At 34.1% G+C, this 20,052-nt stretch overlaps 1 protein-coding gene across 1 annotated transcript in view; it reads right to left on the bottom strand.

Annotated features, from left to right (window-relative positions):
* Positions 1–10,869: 10,869 nt before the first annotated feature.
* The window catches only part of LOC138322966 (uncharacterized), a 34,402-nt gene continuing 25,219 nt past the window's right edge, over positions 10,870–20,052 (bottom strand). Inside the window, exon 9 of the mRNA XM_069267238.1 lies at positions 10,870–11,707. The gene's annotated coding sequence lies outside the window, so the exon portion shown is untranslated. The remainder of the gene's footprint in view (positions 11,708–20,052) is intronic.

Raw genomic sequence — 20,052 nt, 5'->3', positions numbered from 1 at the left:
CCGAATCGTACCACGCGTACGTGACTTATGTCCGCACGTCCTGCACGTGGTAGTCCAGGTAACTAGCATAAGCGCACATGTGTTTGTTTACGTTTTCCTTCTGGCTAATATAAGCAAATCGTGCTGGTATATGTCCACAGAGCGAGTATTTGAAACATCTAATTCACACATTGCCGTAATTCAATATTGTGTGTATCAAATATTGTAATGTACAGGCATTATTTTCTTTGTAGATCCAGTCTGCTGAGGTCGACCGCATGTTTTGTTTATGAAAAAAATTGTTGACATTTGGTTTCACAACTCTTGTGTTACTTCGAGATTGTCGCGACGATGTTCGGAAGAGTTTGGAATTATTCGGCATCTTTCGAGTTTATTTTTGACGTGTACACGTTAAAAAGATTTATTTACTACTATTACTTCCAGTGCTGCAACTTTCTAAAAAGTGGTAAAAGTAGAAAGTTTAAACCTCGGACAGACGGGGAAAAATGTGTATAACACTTAAACAGTTTTCGCTATGACAAAAAGAGCGAAAGTGATAGACCATACAGCTTTAATCGTAACATGAGTCAGTCCTACAATCCTTTACAAATCTATCGTCAATAAAAGTCCGCTATATATTGGGTTAGGTCCGCTATATATTGGGTTAGGTCCGCTATATATTAGGTTAGGTCCGCTATATACATGTATTGGGTTAGGTCCGCTATATATTGGGTTAGGTCCGCTATATATTGGGTTAGGTCCGCTATATATTGGGTTAGGTCCGCTATATATTGGGTTAGGTCCGCTATATATTGGGTTAGGTCCGCTATATATTGGGTTAGATCCGCTATATATTGGGTTAGGTCCGCTATATATATATATATATATATTATTTCACTCTGCTCACACTGTTTTCCAGCCGTTGTAAGTCGTGGACTTGTTTTCCAGCCGTTGTAAGTCGTGGACTTGTTTTCCAGCCGTTGTAAGTCGTGGACTTGTAAGGCCGATCTATATTCGGTTTCATCCTTGATCCTCTTCTTGTTGCGCAACGAGGTGATATTTTACATTATGTAATTGATAATTTCCGAAAACCTGTCCATTATTAGAGAGAATGGATAGTACCGAGCCCGCAGGGCGAGGTACAATCCATTCTCTCTAATAATGGACAGTTTGAGGAATTTATCCTACTTAAAACCCATCATACCACTACCCGCTACCCTGCGTACCCTGTTAGAGAAATGGGACATCCCACTTCAGGTATTGTACAGGTGTTCACTCACCTGTGACAAATAATGGACTAACAATGTTGAGATGCATGCACAATCATTTAGTTTTACACCTTTGGAAGTACAACAGTGTTTTTGAACATATCGGATAGTGATATATTCCTTACCCGGTCATCATTTAGGGATGAACGCAGCTGTGATTCAGATGATATAACGTTTTGAAGTGACCTGTTTATTCGCACAAGGACAGGTGCATTGTCTAACTTTACATCAAACAGCCAATACATACAAGCAAGGTGAGTTTTTCCTACAATTTAAGTTTTACGGTTTTTGTTTTAAATCGACCATGCGCATGTTATATATAAGATAAAATAGGCTATATCTGATTGATATGGTTGCATTAATTGCATTGGTATACTTGTTTGGTCAGATTATTCAGGGTGTAGGAAAGTCAGATATTGTTGTATACTATTGTTGCTATTTTTGAATACGGAACAGTTACAGGGAAACCAAGTGTCAGATTAGACAGGTTTCGCTCTACTATGATTATTATGTTATGTTTGACCATAATCATCAGATTATATGTTATAAAGATTGTGAGATATCTGAGCGAAAAGACTGCATATCATCACACCTCGGTCAAGAATCTAGATTTCCTATTCCTCGTCAATTACAAGTTTTAAAAATATGTAACAAATAATAATGCAAGACTCTAATTATGTTTTTTTTTATTTTCAGAACAGTAACAGCTAGGAAGGGAAGTAATAATTTCGATGGAGCAGTGAACATAATTGTAAAATTTTGGTTGCTCCAATAAACTTGTTTGGTTTTCCTTACAGCAGCGTTTTTTCCTGTGTTAAAAATAGACTGTCCATTATTATCCCGGCTGTCCATTATTTTGGGGAATAATGGACAGTGGCCCAATAATAATGGACAGCAAGTTACATAATGGACTCCTAGGTGTCCATTATTTAATATAATGGTCATATACAACAAAGAAAACTTTACTAGCTGGGTTTTAAGTATATTTTAAAATCACTATTCACAATTAAAAGTTTTAAAAGGTTTTAAAGAAGCAATTTCTGGTAAGCAGCGAAATAATTTCACTAGCTTACACCTTTAGAGTCCTGTTTGCTTCACTCAGTAAGTTTTCACACTGCAATTTATCAACTATCAACCTAGACTGGATCATTACTTATACATTTATGGCAACAGTAGTGATTGTACGATATATCTTTATCTTCCTATCGTGTGATATTGGTATGAAATCTGAATTTCTTATTTAGCGACACAGTGACACTAAAATAGATAACTCATTATTTCAAGCATTGTTTGTACAATAACCTAGTTAATAGCAGTCAGGTGTGAACTTGATATGCAGATTTCTCCAATGATCGTTGAGTCTTGATTTGAAGGAGTTTAGCCTTATAGCTGACACGACCGTCTCAGGGAGACCGTTTCAATCATTTACCACTCTGCTTGAGAAACAGTTTTCCTGCAGTTTATCCTGCTTCTATATTTATATAGTACAGGTATTGTCCATAACGAAGATTTTTGACTTATCCACGTCATCTATTTCCTGTAGGATTCCGTAGTCTTGAACCATAGCGCTTCTCTTTCGTCTGTACTGTAGTGATGGTTCTACAAGTCGTTCGTGGTATGATTTATTTTGGCACCTATTCATAGCATTGCCAAATCCAGATAGCCTATTTTAAAAAAAAAATGAATACAGAACTCTATAACTTTTTATGGAAATCTGAGAAGATAAAAAGAGATATAACTATTAAAAGTTTTCATGAGGGTGGACTTAAAATGATTCATTTAGAATCCTTTATTGACTCTCTGAAACTAGCATGGATACGTAGGTTGTACACATCAGAGGGGAAAATGGAGCTTGTACTTAAAAGGTTTGGTAATGAAAACATATTAGCGCATTGTGGTAGTGATTATATTTCAAAATGTCAACAAAACTGTAAAAAACCTATTTTGGAAAGATGTTTTCAAAAGTTGGTGTAAACTTACTTTAAAGTCTGAAAATATTAAAAAGAAAAATGATAATGTTCTTAAAGTTCCTATTTGGCATAATAAACCAATAGAAATTAACAATAAAAGTTTTTTTATAAAGAATGGTTTCAGAAGGGTGTTGTAGTCCTGAATGATATGATAAAAAATAGTGAAAATGTTGTGTTTTACAGTCTATATGAGTTTAATCAGAAATTTAATATGCATACAGATTTTCTTACATATCAAGGTGTAATCAATGCCATTAAAAAAACTTTCTCATCAGATGAAATTTCCAATAGGATTTTAAATTACCCATTCATCCAAAAAACATAGAAATATTTGTTAAGCATAAAAAAAGAAGCAAGTGATTTTTATAAGGCACTTTGCCAGAATACTACTGTTGCTACAGGAAGAAAAAAAATGGGATGATATTTTTGGTTTTGACAATAAAAAATGGAGACAAAAATACTTTATTCCTTTTATCAGTACCAGAAGCACAAAATTGCAGTGGCTTCAGTTTAGAATTAATCAGTATATTTTAACCACAAATTCATATCTGCTTTAAAATAAGCCTTGTAGACACTCATTACTGTCATCAGTGTAAAACTAAAATTGAGACTATTGTTCATACATTATGGGACTGTGAAAATGTTCAGTTATTCCTATCAAATTTTGAATCCATATTAGAGATACTTTTAATTCCATTTTCGTTTAATAAGGAATCTTTCATTTTTGGACTCTCTTATTGTAAAAATTATACAGATAATGTTGTCATTTTAGTACTAAAGCAATATATTTATAGTGCTAGATGTCTCCATATTGGTTTATCAATGAATGCGTTTAAAAATCTTTTGAAGGATTTGTACAGGACTGAAAAATACATTGCAACCACCAAGGGTGAAACACATATTATGAAATTTGTCAATGAGTGGAGAAAATGGGAAAGTTTTTTAGAATAATGTCACTTTTTAAACTTTTTTTCTTAATATACTTTAATTTCTTTTTTGCATGATCTTGGTGTGGTATCTAATCTTTTTACATAGGATGTTATAAATCTCATTGAGAATAATGAGCCTTGTCAGTCCATTGCCACTTCTTCCTTCTCTCAGTTCTTTCTACTATTCTTCTTTTTTTATTTAATATCTTCGTTTGCTTTTCTAAAAGGGTGCAACTTGCAAATTTCTGTCATTAATCGTTCAATTAAAACTCCAGAAAATTACTATCATATTGTATAGGGAATACCTGGTACTGTAAACCAATTTGTCTACACGGCAAATATTTTTTTTCCTTTTCAGATTTGATATAATCCAGTCGAGAATTATATATATGTGAAAACACATAATAACTAATTAATATATATAATGCGTATATACATATCTACAGAGAGAGTAAACTTTGTTTTTTCAATGAACACCTTGAGAGTGCATTATATCTAGCAGCCCTTGTAAATAACTTGGTTTACAGTATTAGAGAAGTTCAAAGATTATAAATGAATATTACGATTTAAATAATGAATATTGAATATCATATGTAAATGCTTTTTGTACCAATGTACAATCTCTTCAAAAATAAAAAAGAAATGATTTATTTTGGATTGATTTCACTAATTTAGTAGCCCTTCGCTGTACATTTTCTAGTGAAATAATGTCCTTTCTGTAAATAGGGTTCCAAATTGAACTTGCGTACTCTAGATGTGGTCTAATTAGGGCTTTATATGTGTATAAAAGTGTCCTTATCCAGATGTTCCAATGTTCTTTTGACTAATCCGGTCATTTGATTTCCTTTTAATATTTTTTCTGCGATATGTCTGTTGAATTTTTAGAGTCTTTTCCCTCAGTTACCTGTTGGATGTTGATTTCATTGCCTTCTAATGTCATTGTGTATTCATGTCCTCCATTGTTATGTCCAAGATGTAGAGATTTGCCATTTTATGTACCACTCCATTACATTGTCCAGATCTTGCTGAATTACAGATATATGTTCTCAGTATTTGGGTATCCTATAATCTTAGCGTCGTCTGCAAATAGCTTGGTTACGGTGTGGATATGTTCGGGCAGGTCGTTAATGAATATGAGAAATAGAATAGGCCAAGCACACTGCCCTGCGGGATTGCAGATTTTACTTCTCTCCATTCAGATTTTTTCCATAAACCACTACTCTTTGTTCTCTTCCAATAAGAAAATCTTCTATCCATTGTAATTATTTGCCCTTAACCCCGTAGTGTCTCAGTTTTAATAGGAGCAGCCTGTGTGGAACTGTGTCGAAGGCCTTTTTGAAATCTAAGTATATAATATCCACTGGTTCTTTATTGTCCAGAGTGTAGGTTATATGTTCAATCACTTCTAAAAGTTGTAAAGTGGTTGATATCCCTTTTCTGAATCCGAATTGCTGGTTTGATAGCAGTTTGTGCTTTTCTAAGTGTTCCATTACTTTATCTCGGATATCGGATATCTTTTCCATACATTTCCCAATTATAGATGTAAGACTTACTGGCCTATAGTTTTCTGGGGATTTTCGATTGCCTTTCTTGTGTATTGCTGTAATGTTTGCTTTTTTTCCATTGTGAAGATAATTTTCCTTCTTCCATAGATTTCCTAAAAAGTATTCCTAGAGGTGTCAATATCTCATTATTTATTTCTTTGATTACTTTTGGGTGTAATCAATCTGCTCCCGGCGATTTTGTGGTTTTGATTTCGTCTAGTTTCTTCATTATTGTAGGGTTATTTAAGTTGACATCTTGAATCTCATCATCTGTAACTCTGTTTGTAAATAATGGTAAATTGTCACCTTTCTCTTCAGAACACGCTACAGAAGAATGTGTTAAGTAGATTTGCTTTCTTTTTGTTGTTAGCAATGGCAATTCCACTCTCGTTCACTATATCTCCTAGGCCCGTTTTCACCTTAGTCTTTTCCTGAACATACTTCCAAAAACTTTTACTGTCTGTCTTTATATTTTCCTACACTTTTTTCTCAAATGCTCTTTTTGCTTCTCTCCATATATTGGTTTCTAAATTGCTTCCCTCTTGATATTTTTTGAAATTGTCGTCTGTTCTTGCATGCTTATATTTATTCCACAGTCTCTTTTTTTTCTTTTTGATGGCATCCATTGATTCATTTGTAACCCAATAGCTTTTTTCTTTCGTTTTGGATTTACTTTCCTCACTGGTACACTTCTTCATCAATTCCATAATTGTTTCTTGAAAGTAATCCCATGCTTCTTGTGCTGATTTATTATTCAGCTTTCTATCCCAGTCCGTTTCTCTCAGTTCTTTCCTCATGTCATCATAGTTTCCTTGATATTATCTGTAAGTGTCATCTGATTTGTTTTTGGTGTTCAAGTGTAGTTGAATACTGAAAAAAATATAGATATATGGTTGCTTTTACCAATCGGGGCAATGTACTTCAAATCCTTTATCATATTGCCCTCTTTAGTTAAAATGAGGTCTACGATTGCTGCTCTTTGGTTCAATCTATGGTGTGTTTCATCAAAAACGCCTTGGATTAAAAAGTTGTCTTTAACCGTTTCTAGGAATTAATAGATACTACTTCCATAATTGAAATCTCCAAGGATTAGTAAGTGTGACGAGAGTTCACAGGCTTCTGATATTGTATTGTTCAGCCAGTCACTGTTTTCTGCTGCTGTTTGGGCTTCTGTATATGCAACCAACAACTAGTTTGTCTGCTCCTTTTAATCCATTAGTGCACCAAATACTCTCCTGGAAGTATGTTCTTGGGAAATTGTATAGATTTTTTGACATAGATGAAGAGAATTGAGGAAGGTATCATGATTTTTAAGGCTGAACTCACTTTCCTCAATATTACCTTTGTTGTTTTTTGGTAATAAAAAATAACAGTCATAATCCTGTGATAATTCCAGTTGTGATGCCGGTATACACTCGGATTGATCTTCCCTGGTTAAATTCAAATTCTCAGGTAAAGGCTGTGTGGAGTCAAGGTTAAGAATAGGTAGCTTTTTCCATTCCTTTCCTTTGGCTTTGGCTATCACCTAATTGTGGTGTACTAGTTTTTGCTTTACTTTGGAAGAGCTTAGTAACCGTGTTACTATATCGCTTGTTTAGCGCTTTCTTCCTTTCTTCTTTGCTTATCTTTTGATATGTACCTGTTGTCTTGGTTGGCTCATTGAAGTGCCCTGATGGTCCAGGTATAGGCTCTTTATTTTGAGTTATGCCTCTGATTTGTTTACAGTTTTCCAGTATTTTTCTTCTTTTTGTTTTATTTTCCAAAGTTACCTTTGCTGGTCTTGTTTATCCTTTGTTCTTTTTCCTAGACCTATCATCTTAATTTTGACATTTTCGATCCCTAAATGTTGTACTATAGATGGGTTAGATGTTCAATGTCTTCGTTCTTTCTTTCCCAGGCATTTTTCTTATCGAATTCTATGATGTTAAAGGCCATGATGTTCATCTCTCTTTGTTTTTGATCGTCCTTTTCTTTTATTCTATTTCCAATGGCTTGGTCCATTTCTGATCTTAGACTGCTTATAATGTCGCCCTTCATTTTGTCTACAGACTCGGTTACCTTGACTGGTATTTCTTCCTCCACCTTGTCAAGTTTTTCTTCTATTTTGTCAAGCCTTTCCCCGGTGCTTTTTTTAATTTCTTTTGGGTTTTTCTCCATTAGACTGAATCTTAGAAAGTTGACATTGCAGGTGTTACATGTCCATTTAAAGTTTTCCATGAGGCCGGAGTTAGCAAACTGGAATAACTTTTTAGGGATCTTACTACATGTCCAGCAGTACCAGCAGTCTCAAATTTCGCATTGAGTTGCTTGGGTATCTTCATCAATTTCTTTTGCACATATGGGGCACTTGCAGACATCGCTACTGTTCCAGCGCGACCTCTTTTTTTGAGCGAGTTGTTCGACTTGTATTTCCCAATCGTTTGGTAGATGAGTCTAGACTGTTGTTTTGTGAAGCATGCTTACTTGATCTTGATCCTTTGGTTGCCATTGCTCATTACTCAGGATGGGAAGTTTTATCTGAGTTTCCTGACCTGTTGTCACAGTTTTATTATGATTATATTTTACGACTTTTTCGTACCAGCGAAACAATTTTTCCACTAAGTACCATAGGTCCCTCAGATAATATAATTGAGATTATAATTCTGAAATATTTGTACTATCAAAACAATTTCACTAAATACCACACCTTATTGATAAGGGTCAAAGCAGTAATATCAACAGGATTTTCCAGATGACACTGTATCCACGGTATTGTTGGATACGAATTACTTCAAATGGTAAATATGGGACAAGGAAGTAATTCAAACCGTGTCGACAAAGAAAATTGTCAAATTTTCGAGGCGATCTGACCCTTTATCAAGACATACAAAACGAACAAGATTACATTATAGGATACGAACAGGAAAGCGGGACAAAGTAGACAAATATTTAACTATACAGCACAATGGAGCGCAATTTACCCTTCGGCAAGTAGTAGCCGAAGGCCGGATCTACGAAAATGTATCCATGCTGTTCGGCAGAACACTAAAATATGAGCGATGACTGGAAAGTTGGTATAGGATGCAAATTTAGTCGCCTATCTCCTCGGTGTGTGGGCTAAGAAGCAAAGTCCTAAATTTAGTCGCCTTTTGCCGTTCAGCATATGAAAAGGATCAAAAACGCTTAGAACAGAACGGGAAAATGCTGGAAGTAGGGATAATTAATTGAAAAGCAAGTGATCAATTGATGTCAATTAGTATATTTAACGTTCGTTAATGCCTTGGGATAGCGGGTCTGAAGATAGGTAATCCAGAATCTATCTCTCGATTGACGCTTGGTTTGTGCCCAGTAGGAACAGTGCTCAATTGCAATCACCTGCATGTCTTTCCAACTATGGCTGGGTAAGTGGAAATGTCTAGCAACCGGATAGTCAGGTTTGTTCTGTTTGATAGACAAGCGGTGATTGTTGATTCTGACGTTGAGTGGACCACCGGTTTCCCTAACGTCTTGCATTGTGCATTTCCTACACGAGAGGAGGTACAATTATTAATATATATTAGGCAAAACAAATAAAAAAAGCCTAATGATATATATGCAGGTTTAGCGAACTACGTCAATAATATTGCGAATCGTTCCTACAAAGCCAATGTTAATGGTATATGGCATACAATTTCATACTAAGTTAATGCCAATAGAAATTTGAATTAGTCCTAGATCTCCTTAAAAAACTTATGTCAATAGTAATTGGAAACAAACCAAGTCTTAACAGCAGTTTGAATAAGTTCTAATAGTCCTAACATCTCATACAAACCCAATGTTAGCAGGTATTTGAGTGAATAAGTCCTTAAAGTCCAAAAATCTCATACAAAGCCAATGTTAGCAGGTATTTGAGTGAATGAGTCCTAAAATTCTCCTCCTCCTTAAAGTCCAAAAATCTCATACAATCCCAATGTTAGCAGGTTTTTGAGTGAATAAGTCCTAAAATTCTCCTCCAATATCCCATCGTACTTTGAGTCAAGTAATAGATATCATACAAAACCATGCCAATACATGTAGTAATTTATTCGAATTAACCTACTTAAAATGTTCCAAGTATAAGGAATTATAACTGTCTTTTGGAAGTCTTAAAAACGTATTGCTACGAATGTGATGATAACAATAAATACATTATAAATATGCACTGGTTTTAATTTAACCTGATTAACTGCTCGTTATGTTCTCCATTACATAAAAAAACTGTACATTATGTATTGATATGGGTCTAAGAAGTAATTTTATCATGATCATTTTTGTTATAATCTATATTTTATAACCCAAATTGAATACTCTCGATCTCATTCAAGATAAAAATGTTAAATGAATATCTAAGAATGTTACTTACATTCAAAGGTATATACATACAACATATGGAAATTAACCAACTGGACAATAATGAGAAAATTAAAATTCAAACATGATTGAATGTAAAATATATTAAAAGCAGAGAAATGCCACTTTTTGTCCTGCTAAATGCTAAAACTATTTACAGATCTAAGGTGCGTATACCCAAATTGTGACAGTACCCAGATTATGACAGTTTTCACTAAAATGATTCTAACACGTCATAAGGTGCATTCCAATAAAATAAATGTCTACGACACCATAAACGGTGTTTTTGACGTTATTTTTTCATTGAAACCCAGCTGATCAGTAGTACTGTATTCCGACAGTATGCCTGGAAAATGGGCGAGTCTTGCGATATTTTTGGCTTCTGCACTTCGTCGCCCATGCGACAGCAATTTTTTTCAAATTCAAATCATCACATTCGATATCCATGGTGAATCCAAAAGAAATTCCGAGACCTCTTAAATATGTATTACGCTTAGAATTAGACGGCATGTCGTTGTACAATACCTGTTTCATGTATTTTTTCTGTAAATATTCGGGATTTCATTGTCGGCCGCCATCTTTCATAAATTGACAATTGAAGTAATCCCAGTGCGCATGCCGAAAATGGTAAAAAAGATATAGCAAGTTTCTGGTTTCCAGAGACTTGTTTATTTCCCGAGGCGAAGCTATATCGTTAATATAGCGATACATACAAAAGCTGTGGTTAGATTAAAATGTATTTCTCTCATACGCTATATTCCTGTCGCGAACGGCCATGGTCATTAGAGATTGAGTGACTTGTACCTTGAGAAATAAGACACAGATACACTGCTTAAATCATGTATACACACATTTATTAAGAAACACATCGTATTAAAACATTTTAAAACATAAACCATGTCAGTCGACCGGAAAATTTTAGTCAAGGATTTCAAGCCAGGAGTGTCTCAATGGCAAATTGAGAAAATAAACAAAGAAACCGAATGATGATCATTAATTGATAAAGCATTTTTATAACCTATATATTAAACAAAAAAAACAGGCATCGACTTATTTACAATCTAAATGCCATTCGCTTGTGTAAATGGTGTCCTTTGTATACATTTTAAGTATTGTATTGGTAAATATTTAATCCTGGTATTGGCCCTCATCCACCGCGGTGGCCGAGTGGTTAAGATGTCCCGACATATTACCACAAGCCCTCCACCTCTGGGATGCGGGTTCGAATCCTATGTGGGGCAGTTGCCAGGTACTGACCGCTGGCCGGTGGTTTTTCTCCGGGTACTCCGGCTTTCCTCCACCAACAAACATGGCACGTCCTTACATGACCCTGGCTGTTAATAGGACGTAAAACTAAACAAACCAAACCAAACCAAACTCATCCACCGAATGTCAACAAATAGAAAAGTTAATGAATCCATTTCGAGATCTTTAAACTAAGCCTGAATACATATCAAATGTTGATGAGACAGGCTTTGAAAAGGACAATCGTATCCAAAGACAAAGTCTATGTAGCAGACAGGAGGCAGGCACATTCCAAAGTTGCAGTAATTTCACACCATACAACAGCAAATATCTGTATTTCTGTAGATGATTATGTTTTATATCCCATGATGGTCATTCCCAAGTGGCATGTACCGGGATGGCATATTTCTCAGATTTCCTCAGTGCTGAAAGAATGATAAAAATTAGTGTAGTATAAAACCAATTTACAGCATGATCCTCCTGTTAGAAAATCATATAATACATGTAATGGGTTAGTAAAAATTACCGGTATACAATAATAAATATAACAGAGTTATATCACATCAGTGGAATTAACATTATCACACAATGCATAAATTCCAGGCATAAATGTTGTTGAAGTAAACAGCGCTTGTCTTATACACACACATACATGTATATATATATATCGATGTATGCTAAATTTCGCCTGAAAACGCCTGAGAAGGCAGAAAGACCTAGCAACGCTGTCTGGAGTTTTTTCTTTTTATATACATTTGTATGCTAATATAGCAAAAGGAATGACATAGCTATGTGCTAATATAGCACTATCTAAATGTATTTACTTATAAATTAGCAACAAATACAATTAGCATTCATATTGTCTGTAAATAGTAAATACGGAATGAAAGGTATTGTTATATCTTGTTTTTTCTCTTAAAAAGGGGATGTTGATTTTTAAAACACGTGTCAAAATCAGTACTTACTCAAAGGAGTAGATATTTTTGTAATCAAATTAAAATATGAGCAAGCTTTCAAATATAAAACACCATTCATAAAATATAGAGTATAACCCCTCTAGCTTGAAGCCGCATTCCTTGAATTCCTCCTATTTGTCGATTTGATAGCATGGTCCCAACCATGTCCCATATTTTCTCTAACAATATCATATCCTATCCAGCAAGGCATCTTGGTCCATACTTTAAGCTTTATTAGCATGAAATTGACATTAAAATGATGGCTCTTAATTCTTAATCCTGATATAGAAGAAAACAGTTTATTTCAAATGATTTCTCATTATAAAGAAACATTATTTGAAATAGCTTGACACATTTTAGCAAAGATGAGCGAAAGCGACACTATTCCAGCAAAAATTATTATTACTTTAGCGTAAACAACAATCAAAGGATGATGCTATCAAAATGCACGATACAACGACATGTTAAGTAAAGTTAACTATAAATTCATTAATCAAAAGTTGGGTTTGTTGGAGGCATGTTTTAAAATTCCTCTTCCAACTCTAAATGTACACAAATGAAGATGCTTTTCGAAATGTTTCCACAATTTTCCAAGATAGCGTCTAAAGCTGTTAAAAGGGACTCCCTTTGTCTTACAAGGTCTAAACCATTGACTTGACCAATCAGAAGACGCAGATATCTTCTATGTGCCCTACAGCGGTCAATAACCCATAACCAATCAATTGACGCATAGTTAGTATTTTATCAACGGAAATCAATTGGTACAAAAATATGTCTATGAATAGACATTTGTTTGATTGATTATAAGTAATGATTGGTATACATGTGTTGATAATATCAAATACATCTACATTGTATAAGCCTTTTTATTGAAATTTGCCATTATATAGCCATTCATGTTCATCATCTTTGCATAAAAACATCACAGGTGTTTGTAGACTAAAAATAATAATCTGACAGTGTGTCTTGATAATAATACATTATCTTGACTTCAGAGAATACTACCAAGACATCAATTATAATATCTTTATTAAATCAAAATGCGCGAGATGTGGGGAAAAATTAGGAAAATGCATTAAATTCAACTCAAATTACATATTTATTTTACATAAAATAGCTACTTATGTTACTTTTTATATGCAAAATATGTTGAATTCTTGAAGCTGGTAAAATTGTATTATGTGTGAAGACAGATCACTAAGGTATCAGATTATCTCAGTACATCTTGTCTATGAAAAAATAACCATAATCTTTTAAACAATAGAAATGAGTGTAACATATGAACTTACATTGTTAATTATAACACTATAACATTTGTTGAACAATCCAATTTTGATTAATAAATGGCCCTATTGGTTTGAAAATATCAAACGTTATGGTATCACAATAAGTAATACTGTATATACTTAATTAGTCAATGTATGTTATCAATCAAAGGATGTGTATGCATTGTCAACTGGTGTCCCTTGGGGGTGCCACACGGTAATGCAGTTTTACCACTACATTATCACGTGTATTGAGGTTTTTATGCAATATTTTAGAAAAATCTCTTGATGGACAGTATTATTGGAATTTTAGTACTGGACCCATTTTTGTGTTCTATCAAATTTCTTCGTGAATTTATTGTTTTTGATGCTTTGGATGTTGTGATAAAAGAAGGGGTACATGTATCTGTATGCAGAATATTTTTGAAAAGTATTGTAATGAAATCAATTGGTGAAAATGATAAGTAGAATAATTGTCTATAGGAGAGGATGCAAGTTTGTGTATGATGAGAATACTTTGGTATTCCTGGGAGGATTCCCTATGTTATGTTTAATAAGAGGCCCAGAGGCTAAACGGTCATCTGACTACCTTCGCAACAGTTGTATATCAAATTATTTAGATATGTTGTGATTTCAAGATGACGGCTGTGGTGGCTATCTTTGATTTCGCATCGACCCGAAAAATAACTCCAAATTCCAGCCAAATCGCAGTGGTAGAACTTAAGGAAAAGTTGGAAATGTGTCTTCAATATGACGGCTGTGGTGGCAATCCTGGAATTCGGATCGACCCAAAAAATGACAACACTTTGTCGGGACCATGTCAGGATCATTTCATTTCAACAAATTTTATTGCAAATAACATGCAAATGGATTTGGCAACAGGCAAAGCCTATATTAGCCATCTCCAATCAAATCCGGTATAGTACAATTATCAACAAAATATTTTAACATTCAACATTACATTATGAATGAATATTATTATTAGTGTATCTCCCCAACCTATCATAGTAGAAAAATCTAAAAAAAAATCTTTTAGTTTCAGATATATATTCTGATATGCATTGCAATAAATATGTATTTTGTTTCTTCATCACAATTGTCACAGCCATGCAGTAGAGTTTTTGTGTTAAAATGTGAATGGGGAATATTAGAGTTATGTATCTTGGTTCTGAGTGATGATCTTTGTTCATTAAATAAAGGACATATGAAAAGATAGTGCTCGGCTGTTTCATCACCAAGGCCACAAGAACAAATTGGAGAATCTCTCAAATAATCGCGAAATAGGTTAGAATTTAGATTGCTAGAGGAATTTCTGAGCTGGCACAGAGTAATATTCATAATTCGAGAACCTTTGTTTATAAAGGTATTTGCTATATCAGGTTCCATTTTATTAATGTTACAAAGGAGTATTTTAAATTGTGCAACAGTATTAACATTCGATAAGTCAAAGTTTAAAGCGAAAGAATTAAATTCTCTAAAGGTACTTGGAAAAAAACTAGTATAGTAACTTGCAGTTCTGCACATAGGAATATTAAAATATCTTGTCATCCTTAGTGGATATCTCTCATTTTCAGGCTGATATAAAAATGGTTGTACAATTTCAATCAAATGCTGTGGAGCAAAGCCACGGAGTGTCTTAAACATAAGAATAAGTTTGTGCTTTTGACGCAGATCAGAGAGAGATTCCCAAGCTAGTTCTTTATAAAGTATATCATGGGAGGTACCTCTACGCAATCCCGTTATAATCCTAGCGGCTTCTAAGTGAACAGACTCTAACATAAGTTTACATTGTTCAGTACAGTTATCATAATAAAACATCAGCATATTCTAAAACATGTCAAATATAACTTTTATAAATGTTTAAAAGAGTTTTACGTGACACTCTTTTTTAATGTTTTTGAAATATTTATCCTTTTAAATGCTTTCTGGTATACATAATCTATGTGTTGAGTCCATTTACAATCGTCAGAAAGTAAAACTCCTAAATGTCTATGTGTGCTAGCTGTATGAACCGTGTTATTGTTAAAGTATATATCGGAATGAATGACGTTTCGTTTCCTTGAAAATATTAATGATGTAGTTTTAGTGGGGTTAAACTTTATGTCCCATTTCAGAGCCCAAGTACTTATATTCGAAAGATTTTGTGAAAGTGTATGGGCAGCATAGATTTGGTTATTATCAATTACTTCACTAATCGAAGTGTCATCTTCAAAAAATTTACAATCACTCGTAACAATATTTGTTATGTCGTTAATATATAATAGAAATAAAAAAGGGCCTAAGACAGATCCCTAGGGGACTCCAGCGTTAACAGTTTTAAAGGTAGAGAAAATGCCTTCAGTTAAAATAGGTTGCTTCTTATCAGTAAGATAATTTCTAAACCACCCTAATAATTTCCCTTTAAAACCATGAGATTCTAATTTAAACAATAGTCCATCATGCCACACTCTATCAAAGGCTTTACTTATATCACAGAAAACAGACCGAACTTCTTTTCCTTTGTCTAATGAGTCAGTGATATTATTGTATACCGAAAGAAGTTGGTTCACAGTTGAATCACCGGGAATGAAGCCGGACTGATGTTTGGTGATTACTTCACAATCACGTAGGTAATTATAGAGATACTTCAAAAATACTTTTTTCTATTATTTTACTGAAGCAAGAGGTGATTGAGATGGGTCGATAGTTGGAAATATCATTTACATCACGTCAGGATCATTTCAGGTAAGTTTCAATGAAATCGCAGTGGTAGAACTGGGGAAGCAGTTCAAAATGTGATAAGTTTTACGCACGGCGGACGACGCACGGTGGACGACGACGGACGAAACATGATGACTATATAGATCATCTTGACCCTTCGGGTCAGATGACCTAAAGGTGTAAGAAAGAAGAATACATTAACAAAGAGAGACAACTCGAAAAGGTTTCGAAACATTAGTCAGCGAATTGATGTACTAAAATTCTTTTGTAGAATAAAAACTGTCGATACGAGTATGTCTAAGGCAAACTGTTTCTAAAAAACTTATAATCAGACTTTTGAAGACTGAAACTAAAGGCGTTCTTTTATCAAAACAATGATATTAAACTCAGGCGACAATATTGCTTTCGTTTAGACTACTGAAACTAAAGGTATCATGAATAACTGATCCACCGTTGGCTGATCAAAATTGATGTATTTGCATATAGAAAAGATTTTTGGTTTCATCTTTGTTTTTTTATATTATTTATGTTGTATTATTTGGGTTATATTTTGATGAAGTCAATTATTTAACCTCTAAATACAAACACATTAATTGTTTTGATATGATATACACATACAGGTACGTTATTCACTTACTGACTAATAACACTTTATATATTGTGTATTAGTGCACGAATTTATGAATATCTATAAGAGGACCGAACGTTTTTTGGCCTATATACTGTATATATAGTAGTAACGTTAATGTGCGTGCTATACAGCTTTAAGAAGTGTTGGGTTAACGTTATTACAGTATTAACAGCAATGACAATTGCATGAAATTACAGTGAAAGATATTTGAAGATTATACTCTATCGAGTGAACCAGATAAGCATCTACTGAGTGCTAGAGATCGAACCCGTTTCTGTAGCAAAATCAGTCATGACGTATATGGGGACACGTATACAATAACGATATAGTCTTTGAATGTTATAGTTCCTATTCCTTGTAATGTATGTGAATGATACTGAATGGCGACTTTCGATGATGTTCTTATCTAACCTTAATTCGTAAAACATCAACACTAATCCTAATAGACATTTCTAACATGGACAGAGACACAGACTCGGAGTACGACTTCGACGGTTTGAGGGGTCTCACAATGCATAACAATCTATTATTAACATATCTTCAATGTACCTTTTCTTATACTATAGTTGCATATTCGCTATAAATTGCAGCGCATTTATAGTATCAATATCTACACGACGCTGCAAAACTACAAGTTAGAAGAAACTACGATAAAACTTAAATATCCGCCGTATAACATTATCGTGTACGCTTGGCTGGATTTCGTCACATCATACATATGCTACAAAAAGATTATGTTAGCTCTAGACGATGTTTCACTTGGGTTTTCCCCGGGCACTCCGATTTCCTTCCACTCTACGACCCCTCGCGTTCTATCATCCGGGCCATCGAAAGTGATTTGTGTAAGTTGTATAACTTTTTTTAGCAATCGATGTAAAATAAAAATTCATATTTTTATATCGTGCAGACATGGTTTTAAGATTGTACATTTTTTTTTTTAATTTTGTAGAGATTATTGATAGTGAGACAGTGTTATTGTTATAAAATAGCGTTAATAACTGAAGCAAAATTAAAACTTTTTTAAAGATATAAAAAATGCTTACTCAAGGTGATAGTAAATACTCTTGATAATAATATTTTATTTGCCATTAAAGCAGCATAGTGACTGTGGCTAATGGGTATTATAAAAAGAAATAAAAATAAAAATGATTAATAAAAATAAAATTATATAGTAATAAATAATATATACTAATATAGTATTAGTGAGGATCGAACCTGAGACCATTATGTATTTTGCCTTATGCAGTATCCGTTTGCCCAATAAACATTGTATTATTTCTAACAAAGACAAATTGTATAGAGCTGGGACGTCCTTGGCGACGTCCGAGCAAAAAATTTATATTAAACATTTTGAGATGATCCCCGAAAACAGTCGAAGTTGGCCTCGGAACCCGTGTCTGATTGACGTTAGAAATAGAGATAGGTTCACAGGAACACCGACAGCTGAGTCTGAATCATATGGTCTCGATCAGTCAGCACGGCCTTAAAATACGATTTTCTGTGAATATCGTATTTCAAATCACACCATTCCGCGACGGGAGGTGATATATATACATGTATATGTAATTAGGTCATACATCAACATGGATGAACAGGTTCAGTTATTAGTGGTTCAAAAAGGAGTTTCACAAAACATATTCAGTCAGTAATAAAACTGTAATCTATCACTGTTTACTCCAATCTATATAAGTTTCTCAAATGATATTTTTTCCTTGTTGGCCGTTGTCCTGTGCCGAGGGTAGACAGATCAGTAGAATTGTATTACTCTTAATCAAAAAATTAAATCATCGCAAAAAAGTATAAATGTTCATAACCCATAGTTAAGTTGTCACGAGTTAAAGTAAAAGACACATAAATAACAACACTTCAATTTTATGACAAAATTAATTCAAAAATATTTACATATCAATTACACAAATTACAACAATAATTAACATAATTGAATTCAATATTATGCATTGATACAAATTGCGATAATGTTATCATAATAATTTACGTGAACGAATACATAAATGCTGAAAATAAGGCACATTCTCATAAAAGTTATGTATAACAATATACATGTATTGTGTAGCCTCAATATAAGACAGGTCCATTCTTCACAAGGATTTTAAAAAAATACCTCTTGATTTAAACTTCCTCCCGGGGGCCAAGAGCCAATAAATATATAACTATGTTCCCCTTCCAGGGGTGTCTCTGGCCAAATTTGGTTATAATCCGTGGAAAACTCCATGACAAGTGTTGGGTTAAAGGATTCGTCACTGTTTATCCCTAATGAACCGCCCCGCCTGCCCCCAGGGAGGTTAGAGCTGAGATTCATACAAATTCTGTTCACTTTCCCACAAGGATATTTTTGGCCAACTTTGTTAACATTACATGCAAAACTCCATGACTAGTAGCGATTTAAATGATTTTCCGCTTTACCTATTTTGGGCACCGCTACTCTTCCTTGGGGGTTTATTCAATACCAATAAAAATCTGTTCCCATTCCCTTGCTTCTGGTTACAGTATCTGTGACAAGTAGCGATTTAAATGATTTACTAGTGTTTACCCATCTTGGGCCCCGCCCCTTGTGCCATAAGAGGGCCAGAGTTAAACTCTTTTCCCCTTTCTTTTATGATGCTTCTGACCAAATATGGCTGCAAACCATGCAAAAACTCTATGACTAGAAGCGATTAAAAATTTATAACAACTCTTTATCCCCATTGGAGTTCGCTTTTCTTGTCCCTGCGGTTTCAGTGCAAAGATTTATACATATTTTGGTCCCCTTTCCCAAAGATGTTTTAGCCTTTGCTTACAATCCATGTAAACCTATATGACTAGTTTCCATTATTGGATCCATCCCCTTCTGCCACTTGGAAATCAGAGGCAAGATTTATACAAAAACGGTCCACATTTTGTAATATGTGCATGTAATAATGAAATATTTTTATTGATTTTCATGCATGGTATTTATACTATTCTGTATAACAAATATATACCAAACATCACTTTCTAGTGTTTATTGAAAACGTATTTTTTAAGTGTCGAGTACAATGTACGGTTACAGTTTAAAATCGGGTAAAGCGAATACCTTGAATCCATTTTTTATGATAGCCCTTCAACAATGGTTTGTATAAACTTGAGTTATTGGAACACCATTGAAAGCAATTCTAATATCCTTACTCTTATCCTTATTCTTCGAGCTACGATCCAGAACCTTGAAAGGGAGAGTATTG

This window comes from Argopecten irradians, chromosome 5 (genome assembly GCF_041381155.1).
Source record: "Argopecten irradians isolate NY chromosome 5, Ai_NY, whole genome shotgun sequence".
In the NCBI taxonomy this organism is placed as follows: domain Eukaryota; kingdom Metazoa; phylum Mollusca; class Bivalvia; order Pectinida; family Pectinidae; genus Argopecten; species Argopecten irradians.
Note: the sequence above shows the minus strand (reverse complement) of the source record. Positions and strands in the feature narration are given on the sequence as shown.